This window comes from Equus caballus, chromosome 11 (genome assembly GCF_041296265.1).
Source record: "Equus caballus isolate H_3958 breed thoroughbred chromosome 11, TB-T2T, whole genome shotgun sequence".
In the NCBI taxonomy this organism is placed as follows: domain Eukaryota; kingdom Metazoa; phylum Chordata; class Mammalia; order Perissodactyla; family Equidae; genus Equus; species Equus caballus.
In genome coordinates, this window is record NC_091694.1 from 854,321 (window position 1) to 860,320 (window position 6,000).

Sequence of the window (6,000 nt, forward strand, 5' to 3'; positions counted from 1 at the left end):
CATCTCCGTGTCCATACTCCAGAACCCCCAGAACCATCCAGGCAGAAACACATTCATCTTGTGTGAGTTTCCTGTGGCTGCTGAACAAATAACACAAATCAGGGATTTAGAGCAGTGCACATTTATTCTCCACGGGTCTGGAGGTCTGAAGGCCAAAACGGGCCCCAGGCAGGTTCTTTCTGGAGTCTCCGTGGGAGGCCCTCTTGCCTTTTAGCTTCTGGAGGTGCACACATCCCTTGGCTCACAGCATCTTCTCTCCTCGCTGACCTCTGCTTCCGTCCTCACCCCTTCTCTCTGTGACTGACCCCCTGCCTCACTCTTATAAGGACCCTCTTGAGGTCATCGGCCCACCCTGAATCCAAGCTAAACCCCCATCTCAAGATCCCTAACTTAATCACACCTGCAACATGACTCTGGCCATGTAAGGTGACATATTCACAGGTTCTGGGACTAGGATCTGGACACCTTTGGGGACGTTGTCCAGCTGATCACAGACCCCCATCCTGTGCTCTTGATGGTCCCTGCCTCGCTCTGGAATTCATGGAAAAAGCCTTTTCTCTCAGCACACATCAGAAGTGCCCCGGCTTTCTCCTCAGGCTGGTTGGCAGAAGTCTGCAGGAGCTCAGGGGACAGGCCCTCAGCTCTGTGAGGCTGTGCCCTGCCCCCTTACACCCAGGCTTAGCGAGATCCCACATGCATGTCTGACAGGGGTGGGAGATGGGACAAGGAATTTGGCATTGTGGGAAGCGGCTTCTCAAAGTCTCAAAGCTCTGCTCTGCGACAATCGTGTGGATCTGACCCTCAATACCAGTGCTGAGGGGCTGCCAGGACCGGCTCAGGCCCTATGCCCGCAGAAGCCACTCAACACCCTCAAAACCAGGGCCAGATCTGGACTTGCCAGGCTCTCTGAATTTCTGGATAGGCAGATAAGTCAAACTGGGGGAAGAATACAGGGTTACCAACCAAGCTATCTTTCCACAAAAGACATTTTCACACCAGAGGTTCAAAGTCCATAGTTTCCGATTAAAGAATTTTAAATTGAATAAATTTCACTTCAGGAGAAGCTCCCCCTTATTTTTCTCATTTAGCATCAGAGGAAAGGGACTTCCCATCAACCAGAGTTGCCACAAAATGGCTCCGGAATAACCGACCGACGCACTGAAGAGAGTGAAGGGAGAGAAGAGCATCCACGGTGAACTGGAGCTGTCGAATCAGACAGACAACCTCCGGCTGCAAAGCACATTGTCTTGAAATGAAGAACTTGTTTAAGAGCAGGTTTGATGAGCAGGTTTGAAGAACGGGTTTAAGAGCAGGTTTGATGAGCAGAAGACAGAACTGGTGAACCTGAAGATGGGTCAATATCAGAACCAAGGCACAAAGAGAAAGTAGGACAGGACTTCAGGACATGTGGGGCACGCTCAGAACATCTAACAAAGGAGGAACTCAAGCCTTGCAAGTAAAGCAGCTGCCCCTGGGGGCTCGCGGGGCCGGGGGGCTCGGGCTGCCTGCTGTACACCCCACAGCAGCTCTGGACGGAGGGGGGCATCCAGACGTTGGTCTACCCCCGAGGGCAGCGGAGGCCAGAGCATGTTCAGGGGAGGAAACCGCCCTCCCCCAGATGGTGGGACCCTTGCTCTGTGAAAGGCCTTTACCCTCCCCGGTGGGTGGGTGGGTGTCGGGGCTACTGACCATCGCGCCCTGCCGCAAGTCTTAAAGAGCCACCACCTGGAGAGGCAGCATCCTCTGGAAGATGCCCTCTGGAGCCAGCTTCTCTTCACTGAACCTCACTTGCCACTGAATTTAGTGACACAATTGGAAATAGGTTCCCTTGGAAAAAATTACTGTTCCCCTGCATAATAATGCTCATTGCGTGTGGAGCAAAGCTTTTAAAGTCACATTGAATGGGAAACGGGGTTTTTCTGGTCAGTAATTCTCACTGTGAATCACAGGTGGGTGGAGTCACTTTAGCACAGAACTAGGTTTTAGGGGCGGCCACCCGACAACCCCGCAGGCAGCAGCCGTTCCTCAGTTTCCCACAGGACCCTGGCTCCTCCCCCTCCCCGCTCTGGGCTGAGCAGACAGCCCCACTGTGTGGATGCTCGGGTCCTCCCAGGTCCAGACCAAGGTCACCTGTGCCGTAGCGGAGGGCTCTCAGCTGTCTCCCATCCATGTGGGGATGCCCCCGGCCACCAGCCCTCAGCCCTCTGGCTTGCTCCCTCTCCCTTCATCCCTCCCCCAACTCCCCATCTCCTCATCCCGTCACCCCTTTTCAGGACAGCTCAGCTCCTTTCCTACTGACCACAGGGTCTGTCCAGCTTGCACACTGGACTGGCGTCTGTCCCTCCCTTGGTGGAGAGAAGGCCGTTTGCGTGGGGCCTGCGGCTCTGCAGGACATCAAGACCAGGAGATGAGTGACCAAGGCTGCTCCTAGAAGGGTAGGGAGCTGACTGACACCTTTGGGGTGTGAATCCCTCATTCCTGAGTCTCCCACCAGGGCCTGAAGCCCATAGCTCTCCAGGAAGCCACACCTGGCACACAGTGCGGTCACAGCCATGACGTGCCCGTCCCTCATCCGGGGCTTCGTGTCCTTCCTTGACCAAGTACTGTGTCCTTCCCCATGCAGCCAGGTCATGGTGCTTCACGGACCCTGTCTCAGGGCTGACCTGACATCTCCATGTCGGCTCACAGGCTCACAAGGGGCGGGGACAACAGGGACCTCAGCTGGGGGACACGGTGTGGTTTTCCTCCCTGGAATGTCAGTCCTGTCTCCACGAGCACATTTCCTCCCCTCTCTGGGCTTCAGTTTCCTCCCCTGAAAACAAGGCCTTTATAATCCCATCTCCTAGGGCTGTGGGGAGGGCGGACGACTCCGGGAGGATGGTGGGCACACTCCCTGGAGGAGGGCGGAGGCTCGGGGTCCAGGGTCTGCTTGAGCGGGTGAAGGCATGGCCTTATTTGGATGTCCCTAATGGAAACCAGAGAACCAGTGGCCTCTTCAGATGAACCCCGAACTCATGTAGGTCAGAGGCGGGTGGGCTCAGGGCCCCTCTGCCCCACGCTCCTTGTGACAACTTGTAACAGAGCCGTCTCCTTGAGGGGCCCAGAAAGTCGGGCTACTGAGCAAACATTTCCTTTGTCTCTAGTTCTCACCTGTCTCCGGCCCCACCTCTGATGGGATAACCCTGAACAGTGATAGCGTCTCCCTCCCACGTCAGGCATTAAGAAAGGACTGCTACCCAGAGGTGCTCAGGGTGACACCAACCACAGGGTGCACAAGCCACTCGTGCTTCCAAGGGCGTCCTAACAGCCCTTGAGAGGACCGCGAATTAACCGAAGCCCCGTCGGTTCGCGCCAAGGGGACTCTCAACGCATGTCCGCTCCGAGGGGCAGCAGCTGAGGAAAGGATGAAGCCTTTAACCGATTCCAGCCCCCGCCCCTGTTCTCGCCGTTTTCCCCTCAGGGTGTCGAGGTTCCCACGCTCGCTCCTCCCTCACTCCCCAGGGGCCTCTTTCCAGTTGGGATCTCAGCATCGACTCACTCAGCGCCCCAGCTGTCCCTGGCGGCCCTTCCCTGGAAACCCCATAACCCAAGTTCTGTCTGTGAGACAGGGCCTGTTAGTATCACTTAACAGTATAATTTACCTCGTTCTATTAAAACACAAACTTTCAGCCCCAAATCTGACTCTGGCGGGTAGACTTGGCACAAAGCGGTGGGCGTTTCTCCCCACCCATGTCCAAGTCTTCCTACAATGACACGAGTACCTGGATATTGGTACCCATTTGAACCGTTCCCACCAGGACTTAGAATCCACCCATCCGTCCATCCCTCCACCCATCCACTTGACAGACATCTGCCGAGGGCCCGTCTCAGGTTAGGAAATCCAGTGGTAGAAAAAGGATCGTTACCCGCCCTACAGACGACACATTAGTGAGGAGAGACATGATAATCTCAGCAGATAAGCATCCCAATTTCAGAAGGTCAAAAGCCCTAGGAGGAAAATCAAACGGGGAGATGTCCTGGAGAGCGTGGCTGAGTCGTGGGACTTGTTTCTGTCCTGTGTGTGTGTGTGGACCCTCCATAACGAGGAGCCTTTGTCCCCCAGGACGCCTCCAAAGCCTGCGCTGCCCGGAAACTGGAGAGGACAAACGGCCTGTTTTGGGGAAAAGTGTCCTTCATGGTCAAACCTCTAACCAGCAGCGGCTGGAGATGGAAAGGATGATGGGGACATGACTGGAGGGGGCTGGGGAGCTGGAGGTGGAATTGGCCAACAAAGACCAGCCCTCAGAACAGAAGGGGAAACAGAGGCAGCTGAACTACTTCAAAGAGTAAGATAAAAACAAATGAAGACTATCACTTGCACACACTTAAGTGCGTATAACATGGAAGTGGAAATCCAAGACACTTGCTCTTACTTCAGATTTATTACGGGATCAAAATTTAATGTCCTATGGAAGTATGTGGCTCGGAGGGAAATTGGAACTTGGTACTGGAGGCCCCGCTCGACCCCAGTGCAACCCCAGGTGGGTGGAGAGACAGAAACTGATGGCTCTGTACATTATGTACATTATTTTACAATAAACTCATGAACTTTCCTCATTTTTATGGCTTATTTAGAGTCTTATTAGCATCAGTTGGTCAGAGAATTATTATTTATTCTTGTCTTCACACATTTCTGTTTCTCTTAGAAACACAACTCTAATTTTAAGGGGCAAGTCAGTAAAAAAAAAAATATAAAAAAGAACCAATAGGCAAGCTTTCAGAGCACCTCTGTTCTCCATGGTCCCTGGCATGTCCCATTGCCTCGTGGTCTCCCTCGGCGTCAACAGTCAGCATCTCTCTGAAGAGCTCTCCATAGTAAATTTATGCCATAAATAAAACCATCCATCTCCTTCTTCACTGCCTGTGAGGAGGAATGAGAGGAGAAAGCCCATAAAAATGCAATTGTCTCTATTGCTGAAACGCTTCCTGCAAATACTGAGACTGGAGTCGAGGGCTGGACTTTGCTTTGTAATATCAGAGCAACAGTATAAATGTTTGTTTAAAATCCAAGCACTTGGACTTGGTTAGAATATGCAGTTATCCCTCCTAGTCGTCATTGTTACAACAATTTTCAAGAAGGTTCTATTTGGTGAGTCACCTGATTATCTAAACACACTTCTCTTTCTTTGAGGGCTTGATTCCAACTGGGTCACCTGCCCCCAGATACAAGCCCGAGTGGGCTAGATGGCTTCTCGGGTTGGGCGGTTTGGGCACGACTGGCCATGCTTAGATCAGATTCCCAGACACGCTGGCGGAGCCTGTGCCCAGGAAAAGGCGCCCGCCCAGGCTGGCTCTGAGCTCGTCCAGGGGATGCAGAGGCTGTGCCCGGGAACGCAGTGGGTCGATAACGCCTGCATGGCTATCCTGAGGACAGAGGTCACCAAGCCAGTGAAGAAGCAGGAATGTGTCCATGTCAGAAACATCTCTGGAATGTTCTATAAGCCTCAGGAGCTGCGCAAGTCCTCATGGATGACATGAAGATAACTCCTGCTGTAAGCTCAAAGGAGCACCCAGTGCTCAGAGGATGCTGCACAGGGCATCGTCGCTATCCTCTCGAGGGTCTCTGCCAGTGCTCTGGCAGTGGGGCCCCTTAAGCTTGACCAAGGCAGTCGCCCTGGTCCCCTTCTAGTCCATCAGCTTTGTCCACACTTGTCCACTCACTCTTTTCAGCTTCTCCCCCTCACCCTTCTCTACGGCAAGAGCTGTGTGTCCTGGGCTGATGAGGATGGGCTTTGGAACATGGGCAGGTCTAGGTGCCAGGTCTAGGCTTTGGGCCCCACTGGCCTCCAGGTGATGACTTCGGCCCCTTGAGGCCCTAATAGGTTAGGAACATGAGGCAGGACCAGGTACACATTTGGCAGTTTGTGGCAGGTTGGGGTGTGTGTCTGAGAAACAGGGTGGGGTGATGGGCAGTTGGGTGGACCCTGGCTACGGGGAGTGCCTGTGGAGACCGGCTCCGGT

At 53.7% G+C, this 6,000-nt stretch overlaps 1 long non-coding RNA gene across 1 annotated transcript; it reads right to left on the reverse strand.

Annotated features, from left to right (window-relative positions):
* Positions 1–1,002: 1,002 nt before the first annotated feature.
* Positions 1,003–1,836, reverse strand: LOC138916343 (uncharacterized). Its single transcript, XR_011423543.1, has 2 exons — positions 1,690–1,836; positions 1,003–1,344 (listed from the first exon to the last, which is right to left on the reverse strand). It is a non-coding gene; the product is annotated as an uncharacterized lncRNA (long non-coding RNA).
* Between the last annotated feature and the right edge of the window lie 4,164 nt (positions 1,837–6,000).